We start from the raw sequence: 25,150 nt of genomic DNA, 5'->3' as shown, positions 1-25,150 counted from the left end.
CTTAGAGAGTAGTAGTAGTAAGAAGGGTGGTCGTTACAGTGGTTGCCGTGAGCTTTCATGGAGGGAGAAGGTGTATGAGTTGTGTTCCAAGAAAAGGGTGAAGTGAAGGTCACAAAGGAGGGTACCTAGAGGATTATGTGAGATCTTTTTCTTTCTCTCCTTTCTCCCCTTTTTAAATCCTACCCGAGAGCCCTAGAAAGTGCTAGCACACTTGGGTGCTCTCTTCTCCATCCTTGTGTGTTAGAGAACACACCTTGTTCGTATGGATATCACTAGAGAGTTGTCTATGTTGACAACTTTGAGATCCGGCGTACCATTGGACGAGCGGGATTTGCGAGGGCACGCTTCGAAGGTAAAATGTTTTTCCTTTGTAGATCTACTGTAGATCGTAGTTTAAAACTCGTACTCGTGTTTTTAGAAAGTTTTCTTCGCACGAGATCCAATGGCTAGGGTGATTTGGGGTTTTCGCGACACGAAAACGCAGTTTTCGCGGCCCGAAAAACCCAACACATAAGGACGGAGGTAAGGAGACGAACAATGCATAGAGGTATTAACTAGAATCATAGTAAAATCAAACTCCTAGAATCATTCCCCAAACCAACTCATCTCTACCTTATTCTCTTTCTCTCAACCTTCTCTCCCTCTCTTCAATCTCTCTCGTTAGTTCACAAGTGCCAAAGCCAACTTTTGACCATCTAGATAACTTACTTTGCAACATCTCTAGTGCTTAATCAAGTCCATGTGGATTCAATAATCTTTTATATTATTGATGATGTTTCCATCTACTTGCAGATTCGTAATAAGTTTTTGCGTCATTGTTGGGGACTATTTCTGATTAACATTAGTTGATTAACATATGAGTTATTCTAAACTTGTTAATAGATTTTTTATTTTCTTATTTGTTTTTATTTCTACATTTATTTTTCTTGTCATTAGTTTATAATTCATTTTTTCTTTCCTTAATTTCTATATTTTCTTTCTTATTCTTAATTCTATTTTTTTTCCATTTGTTTAGTCTTTACATTTTGTTTATCCATGAGCACTAACATATCAACTAGCCTTTAAGAGATATTTCTACACTCATTTCTGCTAGATTTATGTCTCCCATTGTATAGTCTTATATCAAAGTAAAAAGTTTCCAACTATACCCGAAATTAATTACCACGATACAAGGTCATAAATTTGGAGGAGAAGTAGCAGAAAATCTATACTTGCACGTTGAAGAATTTCTTGAATATTGCAACATGGTAAACTGTAAAGGAGTGTCAGCAGATGCAGTTCGGTTGATGACATTTTCTTTTAGTATCAAAGATAAGGCTAGGACTTGATTTTATTCTCTCCATCCTCAAAGTATTACAAGTTGGAAATAATTGAGTAGAAATTTTTGAAAAATTTTTTCTTCTAAGTAGAATAGTTTACATGAGGAATTATATCACAAACTTTGCTCAGGCAGATAGAGAATAACTATTTGAAGTATGGGATAGATTCAAGAATTTATTAAGACAGTGTCCTTACCATGATTTACAAAGATGGCTGACAGTGTACATATTCTACATGGAGATTTCATTCTCAGATAAGTCTTATTAGATTCTATTGGGTGCTACTTGGAATTCTGATCTGTTTCCCTTGTTCAAAAATTTATACATGAATAGAACTTGTCCTAACAGCCCATGTGCTCTACAGAAGTTAAACTTGAATTGCAAACGAAACTTAACATTATTAATCCAAGTTGTTCTTCAGAAGTTAAACTTGGATTGGAAACAGAACTTAATATTTTTACTCCAAGTTCAACCCATGTGTTCTTCAGAAGTTAAACCATATTACAGAAGTTGATTAAATATCTATTTCAAAGATTGACTTCCAGGTTAAACATGGCGAGACAATCGACCTTCTTGAGTATGGGATCATCCACCACTTCCTAGACAAAGCATTTCAAAGAAATTGAATATTTAATATTCTAACAGTAACCTTAGGTTTGTTAGAGTGTATACTAAAAGTCTAGCTTTTGTATAAAAATTTAAGAATCACATTGGTCAATATCTACATTTATATGCTAAGTGTAGTCATTCAATTAATTTATATTATAGATAACATAGCGTGTGGTGTCACACACAGAAGATCATGTTATCAGTTCTTTATAAATTATAAACAGTTTCTCATGACTAAGATGAACAGGAACAAACCATTAGAATAGTCGTAGTGTAATATGACATTAGTTTATCTTGACTATGAAATTACACTAGTACACTCTGAGTGTATTGAGCAGGACCATTTAAGGTAATTTTTTTTATACTGACTTAATAAAAGAACAAGACCTTTATTATTATGGAAGTGTGTGCTCTTAATCCCGATATAATAATAAGCACATATATTTAGTATTTATTTCTTTGATTTATCAAAGGATGTGATTTAGTTTGATAAATCAATAGGCCTGATAAGTTGGGAAATGATATTATTTATAGTGTGTGTTGTTGATTATAGAAGGAAACTGTGTCATAGAAATCTAGGTTAATGATGTCCCCAAAAGGAGCTCATAAGAATTGTCATGTAAACCCTGTAGGTGGACTTAGTCCGACATGACAATAAGGTTGAGTGATACTACTCTTGGAGCTAGATATTTATTAAAGTGAGTTGCCAGTAACTCATTTAATTAGTGGACATTCAATATCTTAAACATAGGAAGACTAACACACTCATGATAAGAAGGAGCTCATATAGTAATATGAGATTGGTGCGGTAGTTCAATAATAACTCTTTAGTAGAATGAGTTATTATTGATGAACTCGAGTTGGGTGTTCGGGGCGAACATGGGAAGCTTAAGTTCATCGGGAGACCAAAACCAATTCCTCCTCTCGGTCCCTATCGTAGCCTCTTATTTGTAAAGTATTATACCCACTTATACCCACCTTAAGGTGGACGGCCAAGCCTAGCTTGGAGCCCAAGCTAGGGCTGGCCAAACCAAGGTGAGTTAGATCCAAGGTGTGGCCGACCCTAGCTTGAACCCAAGCTCAGGTGGTCGGCCACAAAAAAATTAAAAGGATTTTATTTTTCTAAAATCTTCTCTTATGTGGAAACCATAGTTTTAAAAGAAAATTTAAAATTTAAATCTTTCCTTTTATAGCTTTCTACAAAAGATTAAGAGAAAGGTTTGATATCTTTTCCTATTTGTAGTTAAATAGAAGATTTTAATTTTTGATAAAATTTTTCTTTTATGAAACCATCCTCATAATTTTAGAAGAGTGTTTTAAAATTAAATCTTTCCTTTTATAGTTTTCTACAAAAGATTAAGAGAAAAATTTAATATCTTTCCTTATTTGTAGTTAAAAGGAAGATTTTAATTTTAGAGAAAACTTTCCTTTTTGTAAATCATCCACATGTTTTAATAGAGATATTTTATTTTATAAAAGTTTCCTTTTATAACTAACCATGAAAGGAATTTTTGAAAAGAGAAATTTTATTTCAAAAATTTTCGGAAACAAATTAGGAAGTTTTAATTTTGTGTTTAAAATTTTCCTTGTTTGGAGGGACTAAGGTGGCTGGCCATATATAGTTTAAAAAGGAAATTTTTATTAAACTTTCCTTTCATTGGCAAGGAGAATAAGGAAGTTTTTATTAAAACTTTCCTTATTTGCCAAGGTCAAGGAATATAAAAGAGAGGGTAGAGGTGCCTCACCTCACAATAAGAACATCATCTAGTATTCCTCTCTTCTATTCCTTGGTGGTGGCTGACCCTCTCTCCCTTCTCTTCTCCTGTTCTTCTTCCTTGGGAGGCCGGCGGCATCTTCATCTCAAGGAGCTTGGTGGTGGCCAGATTTTGCTAGAGGAAGAAGAAGAGATAGGAGGCTTTGTTTCTTTGCATCCATTGGAGATTGGTTGGTGGCCGAAAGTTCTTCATTTCTTGGAGATTAGGAGTGGCCGAAACTTGTTTGGAGAAGAAGGAAGCTTGGGTAGATTCTCGTCTCGGTATATCATTGCCCACACGACGTCCGAGATAAGAAGAGGAATACGATAGAAGATCGTGATGTCTATAAGCTACAAAAGGTATAACTAATTATTAGTTTCTGCATCATAACTAGTTCATCCATTTTGTTTAGATCTTGAAATATCAAACACAAGAGGCTAGTGATTCTAGGTTTCGGATTTGTGATTCAAATTTGTGTTTCTTTGTTTTTCGATCTTGTTATTCGATTCTTCTTTTTGGTTAAACCTAGGGTTACTATAAGGAGATTAAATATTAAATTTCTTTGAAAGGATTTGTCGAGGCAGTGGTGGATGTTCCCATACCCAAGAAGGTCAAGTGTCTCGCCATGTTTGACCTACGAGCCAATCTCTGAAATAAATATTTAATTGAATTTGTAACATGGGTGGGTTTGGATCAATAATGTTAAATATCGTTTGCGATCTAAGTCTAAACCTCTAAGTACAGATAAGTTAAATTTGGAATCAATAATGTTAAGTTCTGTTTGCAATTCCATATTTAATTTCTAAAGAGTACAATAGGTTGTTAGGAACGGTTCAGAACTTGTATAAAATTTTTGTACAGGAGAACCGGTACGATATTCCAAGTAGTAACCAACAATTAGTATCAAAGCTAGGGTTTGTCTCTGTGTATTTCATTTTCAGTTTAATTTTGCATATGCCATACATATTTTAGGCAGGATAATAGTAGGATATGCTAACTCTGTGGTTGCAGGCTCCAACTATTATGGCTTAATGTGATTGTGTGTGATTGGACCCTTGGACATGTCAAGGGCATTTTATGTGTGTGCATGATTGTATTTATTAAATACAACAGGAGTTGTATTAGCCCTAGGATTTTACTTTTTTGTTCGATCTAGACTTCATGTGCATTCCCTTATGAAATATAGGATCGATATATGTAAAATTCTATTTTTGTCGTGGATCGTATCCTTGCAAGGCGTGATATTATTGGAGGACCAGAGGCGCAGCAGAAAAGGAAGCTCGATGGACCCGACAACATGAACCCTAGGGCTGGCAGCACACGAAGGACAGTGATGGAAGAAGCCATAATAGTTGGAAAATTAATTTTCATATTTATTGCTTTTATTTATTGTGGTGTGTGTGTGCATATGATGTGTGCTTGCATAGTTAAAATTCCTCACCTTAAAAAACTAAGTGGGAGAGGGATTAGTAAAAAAATTCCACGGTCTCCATTACTGGTTTGTAAGTGATGCAACAAACTTGCGTATTGGCTCTGAGTGCCTCCCTCCACAACGGATGAGTTTGTTTGCAGATCACTAGATCAAACTTCCTTTATGGATGGTTATAGAAAATTATTTAGGAGTGTGTGATCTTCTCCAACTGAAGGGGCACAATCCTATTTAATGGACTAAGTATCAAGTAATGGTATACACTTAGGTGCATTTAATAGTATCCTTCCCAATGGAGTCACTGCTATTATTTATGTGACCAAAGGAATATCAACTATTAATTTATCATAAAGCTAGGTAAAACCCCCTCTTAAAAATGTCTGAGTTTGTATACGTCCACACTAACGTGGCATACAAAATTCACGGTGTTTGAGGTAATTTTATTTGTCATAAAATTAGGTTGACAAAATAAAATGGGTAAAACCTCCTCTTACAAATAATTAAATTTGTATACGTCCACATACATGGCATACAAAATTCATGGTGTTTGAGGTAATTTAAGGTTGACAAGATAATTAATGGGTAAGACCCTCCTCTTACAAATGCCTGAATTTGTATATGTCCACACTAACGTGGCATACAAAATTCAAAGTGTTTGAGATGTTGGTGAATTTAAATGATATTGTTTTGAGGAATCAATATTATTTTAAATTCAAAGATTTGACCAAATATTTGATCAAAGACAGACCAACTATTAATTTTATTTATCATAAAATTAAGTTGACGAGATAATAAAATTAATGGATAAAATCTCCTCTTAAAGTTGAATTTGTATACGTCCACACTAATGTGGCATACAAAATTCACGGAGATTTTGAGGTGTTGGTCTTGACCAAATATTTTTGTGATTCTTAGAATTTCAAATGTTTATCAATCCCCTAGCTGTTATACTATAGAATAAACTTAGTCGTCCCAATTCTAATGATTGGAAACAAAACTTGGACATTAAGATGGACTGTCCTCTCAAAACTTAGAACAATAAAGGTATATTTTATTCATTAGTTGTTGAAACATGTTTAGTGGTGTTATCTACCGGTACCTGGTGTGTAGATACGGGAGCCACTGATCATGTCTGTAATTCATTGCAGAGGTTCCAGGAAACCCAACAACTATATGAAGGGAAAATCACCGTCTACATGGGCACTGTTACAAAAGTAGCAACTGTTACAGTGGGAGATGTTTATCCTCTAATAGGAATAAAACATGGATTTTAAGAAATTATCTTTACATACCAAGTTTTAGAAAGAACTAGATTTCAGTTTCTAAACTATTCAAAGACCTTGATATTCTGTCTATTTTGATTAACAAAGTTGTTATCAAGAAAAATAGGGAAGTTATCTGTTCTGATACGTTGGTTGGCAATTTATAATCCAATAACTCCCACGATGCAACAAATGGAAATAACAAATCTTCTAACTCTAATAAGAGAATGCAACCTTCAGAAATGAACCAATCATATCTTTGACATCTAAGGCTAGGTCATATTAACTTGAATAGGATTCAAACGATAATAGCCGATGAACTTTTGGGTTCATTGGTGGTGGAAAACTTTCCAACCTGTGAGTCTTACTTGAAAGGAAAAATGACCAAGAGGCCTTTTAAGTCTAAGGGGTATAGAGCCAAAGATGTGTTGGAATTGGTTCATTCTGATTTGTATGGACCTATGACTATCCAGGCAAGAGGTGGTTTTGAATATTTTGTCTCTTTATAGACGACTATTCGAGATATGGGTGCATTTACTTGATGCGCCGCAAGTCTGAGTGCTTTGATAAGTTCAAAGAGTACAGGGCTGATGTGGAGAAACATCATGGTAAAAGTATCAAGACACTACGGTCTGATCGTGATGATGAATTCCTCTTTGGAGAGTTTAGGAATTACTTATCAGAGGCCGGGATCCAATCCCGATTGTCTACACCTGGTACACCCCAACAGAATGGTGTGGAAAAACAAAGGAATAGGACTCTTATGGAAGTGGTTAGATCGATGATGAGTTATTCAGAATTACCAAATTTGTTTTGGGGATTTGCTCTGGAAATAACAGTGTACATTCTGAATATGGTACCTTCTAAATCAGTACCCTCTACTCCTATGGAATTGTGGAATGGGCGTAAGCCTAGTCTAAGTCATATCCGAATATGGGGTAGTCCAGCACATGTGCTGAAGAAAGATACTGATAAGTTAGAATCACGTGCAGAAGTTTGTCTATTTGTGGGATATCCTAAGGGAACGAAAAGTGGTTTGTTTTAAAAATCAGAAGATCATTGTTAGCACCAATGCTCGATTTTTAGAGGAAGATTATGTAATAAACCATAAGCCCATAAGAAAAATTATTCTTAAGAAAATTAGAGAAGACACGTTTAAACTAGTACCAACTGTACAAGATGAGATATCACAAGAAACTGCAACACGTGTCACAAATGATGCACAATTACAGATAGTGTCTCATCATAGTGGGAGGGTTGTTAGGCAACCTGAAAAGATTCATGTTTTTGGGAGAGTCTTCGGACTTGATCCCTGCTAAGCATGAACCGGATCCCTACACATATGATGAAGCGCTACAAGATAAAGATGCAGCATCTTGGCAAAGAGCAATGAATACTGAAATAGAATCTATGTATTCTAATAGAGTCTGGGAGCTTATAGAACCACCAAATGGTGTAAAAGTCATTGGGTGAAAATAAGTCTACAATAGAAAAAGAGGGACAGACGGGAAGGTGGAAACTTTCAAAGCAAGGCTTGTTGAAAAAGGAAAACTTTTTTTTACCAGTAGTCATACTTAAGTCTATCCGGATTCTTTTATCTATTGCTGCTCATATGGATTATGAGATTTGGCAAGTAGATGGCAAGACAGCTTTCCTTAATGGAAGTCTTGAAGAAAGCATCCATATAAAGCAACCAGAGGGGTTTATTGTAAAGGGCAAAGAGCATCTAGTATGTAAGCTCAATCGGTATATTTATGGACTAAAGCAAAGCTTCAAGGTCTTGGAACATCCGGTTTAATGAAGTAATCCAGACCTATGGATTTATTCAGTGTCCGGATAAGTCTTGTGTATACAAGAAGAGTGATGGAAACGTAGTGGTATTTCTTGTACTATACGTAGATGACATTTTTGGTAGTTGGAAACAATATCAAAGTTTTGTCGGAAGTAAGGGTATGGTTGTCCAAGCAATTCGATATGAAGGACTTGGGAGAATGCGCACACATTCTCGGGATCAAAGCGATCACAAGAAAAGAATGTTGTACTTATCCCGAGCTTTATACATTGATACTATCCTAGCTTGTTTTAGCATGCAAGACTCCAAGAAAGGCTTTCTACTTTTCAGGCATGGAGTACTTTTATCAATAGTGATGTCTCCGAAGACATCAAAGGAGATAAAGGACATGAAGATAGTTCCTTATGCTTCAGCTGTCGGAAGCCTAATGTATGCAATGTTGTGTACGACGAGACCGGATATCTATTTTTTCGTGGGCATGGTTAGCATATATCAAAGTAATCCATGACAGGGACATTGGAATGCCGTAGAGTATATAAGGACTTGAGATTATATGCTAGTTTACCAAGCAGATGATTTGATCCCTGTGGGTTACACGGATTCTGACTTCCTATCAGATAGGGACAATAGTAAGTCGACCTCGGGGTTTTGTGTTTACTTTAGAAGGTGAAGTCATAACTATGAAGGAGTGTTAAGCATAGGTGCTTTTTCGGACTCCACCATAGAAGCTGAGTATGTGGCAGCCTCTGAGGCAGCCATAGAAGTTGTATGGCTCAGAAGCTTCATGATGGACTTAGATGTGATTCCTGGTTTGTCCAAAATTATTACAATGTATTGTGATAATGAGTGGTACAGTAGCAAACTCGAAGGAACCACGAGCCTGTAAGGCAAGTAAACACATAGAGCGCAAGTATCACCCAATATAAGACATCGTATAACGAGGAGAAGTTGTTGCCACATAGATTGCATCAGGTGATAACCTGAAAGATCCTTTCACTAAGGCCCTTAATGTAATGCCCGAAAATTCTCAAAACACTTTCATAAATATTCTATGATTTTTCTGGAATTTTTAGATATTTTTCCGGAATTTTCCGAGTAGCGGAAGTAGCAAAAATAATTAAAAGAATAAAAAGGCTTAAGCGGGAATCGAACCTGGAACCTCTCGGGTCTGCTAAACCTTTAGTTAGCCTTAGTAACCGATGAACCCAGCAGGGTCGTGCTGAAAGAAAGGAGAACCAATTATATTTATATTAAAGTTGGATCGGGTTATCCACTTAATATAAATAGGAAAAACTTAAGTGTGGGTTTGGTTTTTTTTTTTAATTTGGTTCGGCAGCCCTCTCCTCACAAAAACCTCACGCCACTTTTTCTCCAACCCCTCACCGACGCCAACCTCTCTTCCTCCCCTTTCTCTCGGCGCACCAAGGCTAGGCCCCGGCCCCAAAGACATCTTCCGGCGACGACTTCGACACGAGGACGCTCCCCTCCGCGAGAGGAATGCATAGACGCAAGAAGATCGTCGAAAGGATCGTCTTCTCCGGAAACCTAGCGATTTGAATCGTAAGAAATTACGAATAGAAGGTAAGAAACCCCTCACCTGCAGTATAAGTAGCTCTCGTTTGATTGCATGCTTATAATTTAATTATATGTAGATTTTTATTGATATCTAGAGTGTATTTAATTCTCTTCGCAGATATAGGGGTTAGTTGAGTATCTCTGGATGGGCCGGACGCGTTTTCCCTCTTCAGATAGAGGTTCTAGACGTCGTCGGGTGCCTAGAGGTAGTCCCCCTATTAGGGAGGAGAGTTGGAGCACACTAGGTGTTCGATAAAATGTTTAGCGCAACATTAGACAGTTTTAACAGCATAGTTAGATGCATAGAAGCATTTAAACCAGCATATCAATTTTATTTCAGCTTTATGGGACTAGATGTCCAATGGGTGGGCTCCCACAGTCGCCTCTAGGTTCAGACAACTTAATTCTAGGTTCAGATAACCTAGATTCAGCTAATTAGTATTTCAGTATTTTACTTTCAGCAGCGGCACTGTACTGGATTAGATATCCACTGGGTTGGACTCCCATAGTCGTCCCTAGGTTCAGCTAACCTAGTAAACCCTACTAGATTCGGAACTTGCAATCCCGGGTCTAGTTAGGGATGCGCGCACAGCAAGTACAGTTGCCAGGACCCTACAGCAGCATGTTTAGTATTTTTATCTATTATACATAATAGTTTTCCAAATCAGTTTTAAAACATAATGGAATTCAGTATTAGCTCAGCTTCAGCTTAGCTCACTTTTGTACCAGCTCAGCTTATTTCAGTTGTTAAATATTATAGCTTCATATACAGTTCTAGACATGTTATGATCAGTTTTATTTTATGTTCAGCTTATGTTATGCCATGCTTTGTATGATACCATGCCATGCCATGCTTGCATATTCAGTATGTTTTTCAAACAGCATGATTTAAAAGCATATTTGCATCGTATGCATGATTTAGTGAGGTAGATGATTTCTTACTAAGCTTTTTAGCTTACAGATACTATTTTCCTTATACTGCAGATACAAGTAAAAGGAAAATGGACTAGCAGTGGAGGCTGGAGGTCGGTGCAGTTGAGGATGTGTGTGGCAGGAACTGGAATAAAGATCCTAGGGATCTAGTTTTATTTTACTACGCATTAGAACTTGAAACAAGTCTAGTTATTAAAGTCTTGTTCTCTTTTCCCTTATGCTTCGCATTCTAGTATGGTTAATGGTATGAACTAGTGAACATGCATTATATTATGTCTTGAATGTTGCCCAATGCATGATAGAATAGTTATTAGCATTTGTAGAGCTGTTTCACTGATTTTGGCACGAAATCTGCTGAAATCAGAGTTTCAGCTCGAAATCAGAAACCCCTAATCGGTCGTGGACCGATCAAAGTCTCGATCGGTCAGCCGATCGATCTGAGTTTTTCCCGAATACGTAACGAGCTGATCGATCCGTGGATCGATCGGAGGGCTGAATCAGCTGTAAACACCTCAGTTCAGCTCTTGAGGATCGCTGAAGCTAAGAGCACCTCCTCGAGCATAGCACTACAATTCAGGATGTAGTTCAGACATGAATTATGGATTTCGTAGCGATTATCAGAAGTATCTGTAGATCGGTCTGTGGATCGATCCGAAGTTTATTATCAGTTGTAAACACCTCCCCTAGCATGTGTACAACTCCTAGGTACACCTAGAATATTAAGATCATATTTTAAAGATAATAGTTTAGCAAAATTTTAGATTAGCCAGTTTTCCGTACAGTATAGTTTAGTATAATTGTAGCGACCGGCCTTACAGCCAGTACCCAGAAGGTGGGTCGTTACAGAGTGGTATCGTAGCAGTTTCCATACTTCCTACACACACATCAGCATTGTACCTGCAGCTTCCAAGTAAGAATACCTCTACTCTCTTTATTGTTCTTGCTTTCTAGTTACAGTTCATGTTTATATGCCTATTGCTTGTTAGTATGTGATAGTTTTAAACATGATATCGGTAGTTATATAACTGTGATTACATTAGTTATGTTATGTTCTCTATGTCTTTAGAAATGGCACGAGGACGCCCAGCTAGGAGGGCACTAGCTACTGAGCCCGGCGAGGCGGGCGGTTCGGTGCCTCCTCCGGACCTACTGCATTAGTGGCTCGGTTCTGACTATTTGAGCGACAGAAATAGCCACCTTAAAGGCTAATCAGCAAAATACCCCCACAGTCACCGGAACCGAATTTGACGACTCCGGTAGTCTTAGAGGTTCCACCCTCGACCTGGCCTTAGCTAGCCCCGCACCGGTCGGTGGGCGGGCGAAAGGAAGCCTATCGATCCGGTGGGCGAGTCAAGCCGGAGAACTTCTCGGGCACTAGTGAACCATGGGATGCACAAGCTTGGTTCAAAACACTGGAGAGCACGATGGAGCTTCGGATGGTCGAACACGAGAAGGTGAAGTGTGCCTCCTTCTGCCCGGGAGACGCACGCGTGTGGTGGGAAAGAATCGAGCAAGCGCCCGATGAACCGGATATCATGGGTTGACTTGAGAAAGAATTCTTCGAGGAGTTCTTTCACATACGGGTTACAAACCGCCACTACGAGTTCACCGAGTTTCGTCGGGGCAACCTTTTAGTTGAGGAAGCCGTGAAGAAATTCAACAGGTTGGCTCGTCATGCCCGAGCTAGTCGGCACAGAGAAGGAACGAATCGGTTGATGCTCAAGATCCGAGGCCGAGATAGCGATGAACGTGGTGGTGGCATACATAGCCCACAAACCACGGAGGAGTTAGTGAGCGGTGCTTTGACCACGAGCATTACGAACAGCATAAAGCAGCGAAGCAAGTCTCCTCAGAGTTCAAAGGCCAAGGAAACTCTCACACTCAAAAACAGCAAGGCCATAGCTCTAACTGGAAAGGGAACTCCAACAGCAAGCGCAAGTCAGGGAGTGACCCAAAGGGAGGACCATCTAGCAAGAGACCCAGTTATCCAAAGTGTGCTACTTGTTGGAAATTCCACCCAGGGGTTTGTCACAAGGGCACACGAGGATGCTTTGAATGTGGACAAGAAGGGCACATGGCCAAGCAGTGACCGAACAAGACCGGTCTTCCTCAGCCACAGCAGATTCAGTATGCAGGTCAGCCAGCTCAGTTATATCAGATGCAGGCCGCTCTAGAAGGTCCACTTATCAGCCAGGGCAGATTAGAAGCTCCTCCTGTTGGGTTCTTCGGGCTGCGAAAATCGCTTTTTCGCGTCGCGGAAACCCCGAGTCACCCAAAGCCGTAGATCCGTGCAAAGATTCGTAAACAAAAACTTTTCGAAAAACCTTTTCTTGTACGAGTTTGTAAAACCTTTAGATCTACACTAGATAAGGGTTATATCTTCGAAGCGTGCCTTTCGCTTATCCCGCTCGTCCAAGGAGTTGCCGGATCTCTAGACCGTCAAGCGCCGGTCCTCTAGAAGTATCCACACGGACACGTAGGTGGAGAAAACCTCACACAAAGGTGTGCTAGCACCTTGGTGAGATTCGGCCAAGCAAGGAGGAGAGGGAGAGGGAGAGCTTGAGAGGAAGAAGGAGGAAGATACACCACTTGAATGAAAAATGAATTCACATTCATTCACAAAGTGGCCGGCCACTTTCTTCTAGTGTAACTCCCCATTAAATGCAATTAATGTGAAGTTAATAAGAAAATGGCTTTGTAACTTCCATGAGGTGGCATCCATGATGATGTGGAATATCATCATTGGTCCACCTAATGCCAACTCACCAATGAGGTGGCAAAAGGTCAAGTCAAAATTGACCTTTGGTCTTCCTTCTCTAGTCAAGTCAAACTTGATTCAATCTCTACCATGGTTGATCTAATCCAACCATTTGATTCGAGCCAACTTAATATAATGAATCTAATTCATTAAATTAAATTGATTTAATAAGTCATAATCTAAATTAGACTCATTAAATACATGAATCAACTTGAGTCGAACTCAAGTTAGCGCAATTAGGATTACTCTTAATCTAATTTTATTCATCAAATGAATCTAATCCTCTTGGTTCATCATATGAACCTAATCTCCATCTAATTGTCCTAAGTGTGTGACCCTATAGGTTCTTGTAACGTTGGCAATGCCCTAAACCCATTTAGGAGCATGAGTAATGAGCGGTATCTAGCAACACATCATTACTACCCAAGTTACAAAAATGTCGAGATCCGACATCACCTTGTGACTACCAATTGTGACTACTCACAAAATAATGACAAGTGTCCTTCTATCCTAGACATCTAGATTGATCAATATGAGGCATAGACCGTGTCATCCTCTAATCAATCTAAATCTTGAACTCCAAGTAGACTCACTCGATCAAATGAGCTCAACATCTAATGTTGACTCATTTGGGCATGGCCATGCACTTAGTGGTCTCACTCTATCAAGAATACCGATGTCGCTCCCGTCATATGGGAGGGATAGATCCCATCTACATCACTCACATCCCTCTACATAATTCGTTATATACCCAGTAATCGCCTTTATAGTCCACCCAGTTACGAGTGACGTTTGACGAAACCAAAGTACATAACTCCTTATGTAGGGATCCATGGTGGCTTCAGGTCTAAGGACTAATAGTCATACTAATAGCCACATGAGAAAGTATATGACACTCATATAACGATCCATGATACTTTCTCATGGCGGGTCATTCAGTATACATTCTCTAATGCATACCCATGTGTCAGCTTGATATCTCTATATCCATGACTTGTGAGATCAAGTCATCGAGCTGACCTACATGCTAGTCTTATTGTATTAACATTGTCCCTGAATGCTAATACTCGACTAGGAATGATTTAGAGTAGTGTTCCCTATATCATCTCACTATCGATTCAACTAATCGATTGATATAGGTATGAACCTTCTACTCAAGGACGCTATTATACTTAGTTTATTTGGCACTAATATAAATAAGTATAATAACCAAACAAATGCCTTTATTAATATACAAGAATATGATATACATGAGTCCATAAATCATCAAATGATTGGCTCTAGGGCTCTAACTAACACCTCCAGCTATGGCGAATGCGAGGATCTACTCACTCACTAGAGAGGACGTAGCCAATGCCTCGACAGATGTCACAGGTCAGATTAGCATTTTTCAGTATAGTGCTACTGTTCTATTTGATACTGGGGCAACCCATTCATATATAGCCAGGATGTTCTCCGAAAAATTAGAAATACCCTCAGAGGTACTCAGTGGACAGTTTTTGACGGCACTACCTTCAGGAGAGATCATGGCATCCACGCACTGGCTCAGAGCAGTGACGGTCATTATTACAGACAGAGAGCTCTTTTGTGATCTGATAGTACTAGAAATGACCGACTATGACGTTATCTTTGGAATGGACTTCCTGATCAGATACGGTGCTACCATAGAGTCAAGTAAGCAGAAATCATCTTCCACACAGGCGGCGATGCAATTTGAATCTGACGGAGGAACGAAAGCCCAAGTTCCTCTTGTGAAAGCACTGAAGCAAGCCGGATTCGGGATGTACGATTCCTAGCGCGTAGTCAACGCCAGCCGGGACAAGAACCACCCTAGCGAGAGGTTGAGTCGTATGTGACTACCGGCGGTCTTCCACGAAGAGTTACCGGGCTTAGCACTAGGCAGGGAGATTGACTTTGAGATAGAGCTCATTCCGGTACAAATCCTATCTCAGCGCCTTATCGCATGGCTCAGTGAGAAGGAACTTGGGAGCAACTGGGAGCTTCTTGACAAGGGTTTCATACGCCCTGCATGGGGAGCGCTGTATTGTTCGTGAAGAAGGATGGAAGCATGCGTGTCATGAACTACGAGATCATCGAACCAAGTCACGATCAAGAACACGTATCCCTTCCCGAATCGATGACACATTCGACCGGTGAAGGGCGGCGGTGTTCTCTAAGATAGATCTCAGATCAGGTTATCATCAGGTGAAGGTTAAAGAAGGGGATATACCCAAGACAGCATTCAAAACCAGATACGGACACTATGAGTTCGTAGTCATGCCCTTTGGCTTAACCAATGCTCCCGCTACATTCATGGATCTCATGAACAGAGTATTCAGGGAGTGTTTGGATAAGTTTGTCATTGTGTTTATCGATGACATCCTTATCTACTCAGGAACTCAGGAAGAACACTCAGAGCACCTGAAACTAGTATTGCAGACCCTTCAGCAGAACCAGCTATATGCCAAGTTCACGAAATGTGAATTTTGGCTAGATCAAGTGTCCTTCCTGGGTCACATCTGTTGGTTAATCCTAGGAAAATGTACCGGTTCCAATGTACAAAATTTTTTGTACAAGTGTTGAACCTTTCCTTAAATAACCTATTGTGTTCTTTAGAAGTTAAATTAGGAATCGCAGACGGAACTTAACATCATTGATTCTAAATTTAACTTATCTGTTCTTAATGGTTTAGATTTGAATCGCAAGTGGAACTTAACACTATTGATTCAAACCTACCTAGATTATTAATTCCATAAATATTAATTTCCAAAATTAGCTTCCAGGACTGCATGGCGAGGCACATGGCCTTCTTGGATATGGGAGCAACCACCACCGCCTAGGCAAAGCCTTTTAAGGAAAGCTAATATTTATTTCCTTAAATAACTCTAGGTCAACCAAAAAGAACAATCGAAACACAAGTTCGAAAAAGAAGAAAACACAAACTCGAAAAACTATTTCGAAAAACTAGATCTAATTGCCTCTTGTATTTAGAATTCTTACAAAGAGAAAAACTAGCATGATGCGGAAAACAATTGCTAATTATACCTTCTCTTTGTATGCTAATGACCTCGAGATCTTCTGCCGTATTCCTCGCCTCGCCTTGGACGTCATGTGGGCGACGATCTTCCAAGATGAACACCACCCAAAAGAGCTTCTCCTCTTCTTCTAAAATCCGGCCACCACCCCCAAGGAGAGAGAGCAAAAGGGAAAAGAGAAGGGAGAGAAAAGAGGGCCGGCCACTTGAGATCTCCAAGCCAAAGAATAAGAGTTGTGTCTCATGAAGCCCCCTCACCCCTTCTTTTATATTACTTGCCCAAGGCAAATAAGGAAAAACCTTTTACAAAAAATAAAATCATCCAAGAGTTTTTCCTTTTTCCTTTTTTATTTTTCCTTTTCTTTCCTCTTGATTGAATCAATCACCAATCAATGGTTGTGATCAATCCTATTTGGTTTAGGATTGGGATTGGTTTAATCCTATTGGCCGGCCCTTGCTTGGGCACCAAGCAAGGTGGCCCGCCACAATTAAAAGGAAAGGAAAAATAATTTTTTAAAAATTTTACAAGAAGAAAACCTCTTATAAAATTTACAAGCTCTCTTTCCTAAAGTAGGAGTTAAAAAAGGAAAGTTTCTAAAAATTAAAACCATGTTTTAAATTTAAAAACTCTCTTATAAAATTTCCTTTTTTTTAACATGGTAATAGAAAATTTAAATTTTAAAACTTCTTTTCCCTTTTTTCTTAAACCATGAGGATGGTTAAAAAAGGAAAGTTTTAAAATCTTTTAAACTCTCTATTTAAATATGTGGCCTAATTCAAATAAGGAAAGTTTTAAAAATTAAAATCTCTCTTTTAAAACTTATAGTTTTCTACAAAGAGAAGATTTTAAAAATTCAAAACAACCCTCCCTTTTTGAATTATTATGGTCGGCCCCTACAAGCTTGGTCACCAAGCTATAGAGCCGGCCCCTTCAAGAGGATATGGCCCCCCATTGCTTGGTCACCAAGCAATGGTCCGGCCCCCTTCTTGGACACCAAGAAGAGCCTTACATTTAGATGGAATTGAGGCTATAATGAGGCTACGACAGGGATCTAGAGGAGAAATTGGTTTTGGCCTTCCGATGAGCTTAAGTATCCCGTGTTCACCCCGAACACACAACTCAAGTTCATCGATAACAACTCATTCCACTAAAGAGTTATTACCGCACTACCGCACCAATCCCAAATTACATTATGGGCTCCTTCTTATCATGAGTGTGTTAGTCTCCCTGTGTTTAAGATTATGAATGTCCACTAATTAAATAAATTACTGACAACTCACTTAATTAATATCTAGCTCCAAGAGTAGTACCACTCAACTTTATTGTCATGTCGGACTAAGTCCACCTGCAGGGTTTAACATGGCAATCCTTATGAGCTCTTCTTGGGGACATTCTCAACCTAGATAACTAGGACACAGATTCCTTCTATAATCAACAACACACACTATAAGTAATATCATTTCCCAACTTATCGGGCATATTGATTTATCGAGCTAAACCTCACCCTTTGATAAATCAAAGAAATAAATATTAAATATATGTGCTTGTTATTATATTAGGATTAAGAGCACACACTTCCATAATAACTAAGGTTTAGTTCTTTTACTAAGTCAGTACAAAAAAAACTTACCTAAATGATCCTACTCAATACACTTAAAGTGTATCAGTGTAATTTATTAGTTAAGATAAACTAATACTTAATTACACTACGACTATACTGATAGTTTGTTCCTTTCTATCTTAGTCGCGAGCAACTGTTTATAATTTATAAAGAACTGACAACATGATCTTCTAAGTGTGACACCACACTTCATGTTGTCTACTATATAAATTAATTGAACAATTACATTTAATAAATAAATGCAGATATTGACCAATATGATTCTTTTATTTTAGCAAATAAATATTTACAAAAGCTAGGCTTTTAGTATACACTCTAACAACATCATCTCAAAGGATGGTATTATGGTAGATCCCAGCAAGATAGAAGCAGTAAGTGACTGGAAGAGACCTAAGAACGCCAGCGAAATCAGGAGCTTTCTGGGATTAGCAGGATATTACAGGAAGTTTGTAGAGGACTTCTCCAGGATAGCCTCCCCACTGACAGCTCTTACCAGAAAGAACAGGAAATTTCAGTGGACAGAGGACTGTGAGAACAACTTCAGCGAGCTAAAAAGGAGATTGACCAGTGCTCCCATTTTGGCTCTACCAGACGACACCAGCAGCTTTGACATCTGGTGATGCCTAAAGTTGGGACTAGGGCGATCTGATGCAAACGGCAGGTGATCGCCTATGCCTCGAGACAACTCAAGGATTATGAAGAATTACCCTACTCATGACCTGGAGCTTGCAGCATAGTGTTCGCTCTCAAGATTTGGAGACATTACTTGTATGGAGCTCAGTGTATCATCAGAGTCAGAAGTACTTCTTCACTCGGAAGGATCTGAACATGCGACAGTGCAGATGGCTTGAGCTGGTCAAAGACTACGATATAGACATCCTCTACCATCCGAGGAAAGCCAATAAGGTAGTAGATGCACTAGCAGAAAATCTAGTGCTACCTTATTATCTCTTACACCATATCACCGCCCCTACAGAAGGAGATCGTAGATTTCGGTCTCGAACTCATCGTTGGACGACTCTCTACTATGACCTTAGAGTCTACCTTGCTTGGTGATATTCAGTCAGGAGGCAGGACCCGAAATTGAGAAAATCAAGCAAGGGCTAGCGTAATCAGAAAGTAGAGAATTGAGTGTCCGATAGCGGGGTGTTGTACTTTGGTGACAGACTGTGTTCCGGATCGGGAGGAGCTACGGAGGCAGATTCTAGATGAGGCTCACAAGACTCCCTATCGATGCATCCAGGTTCCACAAAATGTATCAAGACTTGAAGAACCATTTTGGTGGCCTGAGAGACATCGCCAGATATGTTATCATCTGCCTCACCTGTCGAAGGTCAAGGCAGAACATCCGACCGGAGGAGTTCGATTCCAGAATGGAAGTGGGAGGATATCTCTATGGATTTCATAGTGGGACTGCCCGAACCACGAATGTTGACGCCATCTGGGTAATAGTCGACGGGTTGACTAAATCAGCCCACTCTTAGCTATCAAGATATCCTACTCCATGGAGAAGCTAGCTCGATTGTATCTCCGGAGATCGTCGACTACATGGAGTCCCACGAACCATCATTTCGAGACGAGCGATATTCACATCACACTTAGGGTGTGTACGGTCGGCGTTGGGCCTTAAGTTAAAGTTCGGCCTGACCTTCCATCCTTAGGCGGATGGTCGACAGGCGAGTAAATCGGTACTCGAAGATATGCTCGAGCTGTGCCACTTCAGAGGAAGTTGGTGCAAATATCAGGTCTAGCGAGTTTGCATCCGATATGCGACTATCGGGCCACCATCGCCATGGCACCTTACGAGGCTCTCTATGGGCGGAGGTGTAGATCTCAATCTGCTGGTATGAGAGTGGTGAGCAGAAGAACTAGAGCTTGAGACGGATCTAGTTGGAGATACCAATGACTATCTGACGGATCCGCTAGAGGATAAAGACAGCTTAGAGCCGCTAGAAAATCTATGCTGATACACGGCACATACCCTTAGAGTTTTCAGTTGGGGATTCAGTGTTCCTCAGAGTAGTTCCCATGAAGGGAGTAATGCGTTTTGGGAAGAAGGGCAAACTTAGTCCCAGATATGTGGGACCATACCTTATCAGCAGATGAGTGGGCAAGGTAGCATATGAGCTAGAGCTACCCAGGAAATGTCAGCTGTCCACAACGTATTTCATGTCTCTATGCTGAAGAAGCATACCCCAGATGCCACCCAGGTGATTGAGCCCCAGTCGGTACAGATCCCCGAAGACCTCAGCTATGATAGTCGGCCTATTTAGATAATAGACCGAGCAGTTAAGAAATTGCGGAACAAGGAAGTACCATTAGTCAAAGTCATTTGGCACAGTCATACAGCAGAAGAGTCAACTTGGGAGACAGAAGCTAGCATGAGACAGAAGTACCCAAAATTGTTCTAAGTTCGAGGATGAACTTTTTATAAGGTATGGGGGATTGTAATGCCCGAAAATTCTCAAAACACTTTCATAAATATTCATTGATTTTTCTGGAATTTTTAGATATTTTTCCGGAATTTTCCGAGTAGCGGAAGTAGCAAAAATAATTAAAAGAATAAAAAGGCTTAAGCGAGAATCGAACCCGAAACCTCTCGGGTCCGCTAAACCTTTAGTTAGCCTTAGTAACCGGTGAACCCAGCAGGGTCGTGCTGAAAGAAAGGAGAACCAATTATATTTATATTATAGTTGGATCAGGTTATCCACTTAATATAAATAGGAAAAACTTAAGTGTGGGTTTGGTTTTTTTTTTAATTTGGTTCGGCAGCCCTCTCCTCACAAAAACCTCACGCCACTTTTTCTCCAAACCCTCACCGACGCCAACCTCTCTTCCTCCCCTTTCTCTCGGCGCACCAAGGCTAGGCCCCCAAAGACATCTTCCGGCGACGACTTCGACACGAGGACGCTCCCCTCCGCGAGAGGAACGCATAGACGCAAGAAGATCGTCGAAAGGATCGTCTTCTCCGGAAACCTAGCGATTTGAATCGTAAGAAATTATGAATAGAAGGTAAGAAACCCCTCACCTGCAGTATAAGTAGCTCTCATTTGATTGCATGCTTATAATTTAATTATATGTAGATTTTTATTGATATCTAGAGTCTATTTAATTCTCTTCGCAGATATAGGGGTTAGTTGAGTATCTCTAGATGGGCCGGGCGCGTTTTCCCTCTTCAGATAGAGGTTCTAGACGTCGTCGGGTGCCTAGAGGTAGTCCCCCTATTAGGGAGGAGAGTTGGAGCACACTAGGTGTTCGATAAAATGTTTAGCGCAACATTAGACAGTTTTAACAGAATAGTTAGATGCATAGAAGCATTTAAACCAGCATATCAGTTTTATTTCAGCTTTATGGGACTAGATGTCCAATGGGTGGGCTCCCACAGTCGCCTCTAGGTTCAGACAACTTAGTTCTAGGTTCAGATAACCTAGATTCAGCTAATTAGTATTTCAGTATTTTACTTTGATGGCCTTGTGTCTTGATTAGATATCCTTCGGTTGGACTCCATGAGTTGTCCCTAGGTTCATTAACCTAGTAAACCCTACTAGATTCGGAACTTGCAATCCGGGTCTAGTTAGGGATGCGCGCATGATAAGTACAGTTGCCAGGACCCTACAACATGTTTAGTATTTTATCTATTATACATAATAGTTTTCCAAATCAGTTTTAAAACATAATGGAATTCAGTATTAGCTCAGCTTCACTTAGCTCACTTTTGTACCAACTCAACTTATTTCGGTTGTTAAATATGATAGCTTCATATACAGTTCTAGACATGTTATGATCGGTTTATTTTATGTTCAATTTATATGTTATGCCATGCTTTGTATGATACCATGCCATGCCATGCTTGCATATTCAGATGTTTTTCAAACAGCATGATTTAAAAGCATATTTGCATCGTATGCATGATTTAGTGAGGTAGATGGTTTCTTACTAAGCTTTTTAGCTTACAGATACTATTTTCCTTATCTGCAGATACAGGTAAGAGAAAATGGACTAGCAATGGAGGCTGGAGGTCGGTGCAATTGAGGATGTGTGTGGCAGGAACTGGAATAAAGATCCTAGGGATCTAGTTTTATTTTACTACGCATTAGAACTTGAAACAAGTCTAGTTATTAAAGTCTTGTTCTCTTTTCCTTATGCTTCGCATTCTAGTATGGTTAATGGTATGAACTAGTGAACATGCATTATATTATGTCTTGAATGTTTCCCAATGCATGATAGAATAGTTATTAGCATTTGTAGAGTTTTCACCGATTTTGGCATGAAATCTGCTGAAATCGAGTTTCACTGAAATCAAACCCGATCGGTCCGAGGTGCGAGTCTGATCGGTCGGCGGACCGATCGAAGTCTCGATCGGTCGGTGAACCCGATCGAGGATATGGTTCTATGACGAAACTTTACATTCGTTCCGATCGATCCGTGGATCGATCGGGCTGAATCGTGGCTGATCGGTTAGCCGATCGGTAAGCCTGATCGATCTCACCGACCGATCGAGGACCGGTGGATCGGTCGGCGAGCCGATCGGCGGCGTCTGATCGGCCTAGTTATGGATCGGTCGGTTGAGCGATTCGGAGGTTCCTAGTACAGAGGCGTTGGATCGATGCGTGGATCGATCCAGGTTTATATAGATTATCCTCCCTAGCATGTGTACAACTCCTAGGTACACCTAGAATATTAAGATCAGATTTTAAAGATAATAGTTTAGCAAAATTTTAGATTAGCCAGTTTTCCGCACAGTATAGTTTAGCATAATTGTAGCAACCCGCCTTACAGCCAGTACCCAGAAGGTGGGTCGTTACACTTAATGTAAGAGCTTTTGATGGACATGTTGAAAGGTTGGGAATCAGATGTATGGCAGGGTATATGGCAGCATAGTCTTTTAGTATAAGTGAGAGATTGTTAGAGTGTATACTAAAAGTCTAGTTTTTTGTATAAACATTTAAGAATCACATTGGTCAATATCTACATTTATATGTTAAGTGTAGTCGCTCAATTAATTTATATTGTAGATAACATGGTATGTGGTGTCACACATAGAAGATCATGTTATCAGTTCTTTATAAATTATAAACAGTTGCTCACGACTAAGATGGACAGGAACAAACCATTAGAATAGTCGTAGTGTAATTTGACATTAGTTTATCTTGACTATGAAATTACACTAGTACACTCTTCTGAGTGTATGGAGCAGGACTATTTAAGGTAAGTTCTTTTTATACTGACTTAATAAAAGAACAAGACCTTTGTTATTATAGAAGTGTGTGCTCTTAATCCCGATATAATAACAAGCACATATATTTAGTATTTATTTCTTTGATTTATCAAAGGGTGTGATTTAGTTCGTTAAATCAATAGGCACGATAAGTTGGGAAATTATATTATTTATAGTGTGTGTTGTTGATTATAGAAGGAAACTGTGTCCTAAAAATCTAGGTTGATGATGTCCCCAAGCGGAGCTCATAAGGATTGTCATGTAAACCCTGCAGGTGGACTTAGTCCGACATGACAATAAGGTTGAGTGGTACTACTCTTGGAGCTAGATATTAATTAAAGTGAGTTGTCAGTAACTCATTTAATTAGTGGACATTCAATATCTTAAACACAGGGAAACTAACACACTCATGATAAGAAGGAGCTCATATAGTAATATGGGATTGGTGTGGTAGTTCAATAATAACTCTTTAGTGGAATGAGTTATTATCGATGAACTCGAGTTGGGTGTTTGGGGCGAACACGGGAAGCTCAAGTTCATCAGGAGACCAAAACCAATTCCTCCTCTCGGTCTCTATCATAGCCTCTTATTTATAAAGTATTATACCCATCTATACCCACCTTCTTACCCACCTTAAGGTGGCTGGCCAAGCCTAGCTTGGAGCCCAAGCTAGGGCCGGCCAAACCAAGGTGAGTTGGATCCAAGGTGTGGTCGGCCCTAGCTTGAACCCAAGCTTAGGTGGCCGACCACAATAAAATTAAAAGGATTTTATTTTTTTTAAATCTTCTCTTATGTGGAAGCCATGGTTTTAAACTAAAGTTTAAAATTTAAATCTTTCCTTTTATAACATTCTACAAAAGATTAAGAGAAAAGTTTGATATCTTTCCTTATTTGTAGTTAAATAGAAGATTTTAATTTTTGATAAAAATTTTCTTTTATGAAACCATCCTCATAATTTTAAAAGAGTGTTTTAAAATTAAATCTTTCCTTTTATAGCTTTCTACAAAAGATTAAGAGAAAAATTTGATATCTTTCCTTATTTGTAGTTAAAAGGAATATTTTAATTTTAGAGAAAACTTTCCTTTTTGTAAATCATCCACATGTTTTAATAGAGATATTTTATTTTATAAAAGTTTCCTTTTATAACTAACCATGAAGGGAATTTTTAAAAGAGAAATTTTATTTTAAAAATTTTTGGAAACAAATTAAGAAGTTTTAATTTTGTGTTTAAAATTTTCCTTATTTGGAGGGATTAAGGTGGTCGGCCATATATAGTTTAAAAAGGAAATTTTTATTAAACTTTCCTTTCATTGGCAAGGAGAATAAGGAAGTTTTTATTAAAACTTTCCTTATTTGCCAAGGTCAAGGAATATAAAAGAGAGGGTAGAGGTGCCTCACCTCACAATAAGAACATCATCTAGTATTCCTCTCTTCCCTTCCTTGTGGTGGTCGGCCCTCCCTCTCTTCTTCCTCTTCCCCTTTTCTTCTTCCTTGGCCGGCGGCATCAATTCTCTAGGAGACCCTTGGTGGTCAGATTTTGCTTGGAGAAGAAGTAGAGAAAGGAGACTTTGTTTCTTTGCATCCCTTGGAGCTTGGTTGGTGGCCGAAAGTTCTTCATTTCTTGGAGATTAGGAGTGGCCAAAACTTACTTGGAGAAGAAGGAAGCTTGGGTAGATTCTCGTCTCGATAGATCATCACCCACACGACGTCCGAGATAAGAAAGGAATACGATAGAAGATCGTGAGGTCTATAAGTTACAAAAGGTATAACTAGTTATTAGTTTCCGCATCATAACTAGTTCATCCTTTTTGTTTAGATCTTGAAATACCAAACACAAGAGGCTAG

At 39.2% G+C, this 25,150-nt stretch overlaps 1 non-coding gene across 1 annotated transcript; it reads right to left on the bottom strand.

The window, feature by feature from the left end:
- Positions 1-1,417: 1,417 nt before the first annotated feature.
- Positions 1,418-1,523, bottom strand: LOC121983509. Its single transcript, XR_006112558.1, has one exon. It is a non-coding gene; the product is annotated as a small nucleolar RNA R71 (small nucleolar RNA).
- Between the last annotated feature and the right edge of the window lie 23,627 nt (positions 1,524-25,150).

This window comes from Zingiber officinale, chromosome 5A (genome assembly GCF_018446385.1).
Source record: "Zingiber officinale cultivar Zhangliang chromosome 5A, Zo_v1.1, whole genome shotgun sequence".
Taxonomy (NCBI): domain Eukaryota; kingdom Viridiplantae; phylum Streptophyta; class Magnoliopsida; order Zingiberales; family Zingiberaceae; genus Zingiber; species Zingiber officinale.
This window is presented reverse-complemented; position numbering and strand designations above follow the sequence as displayed.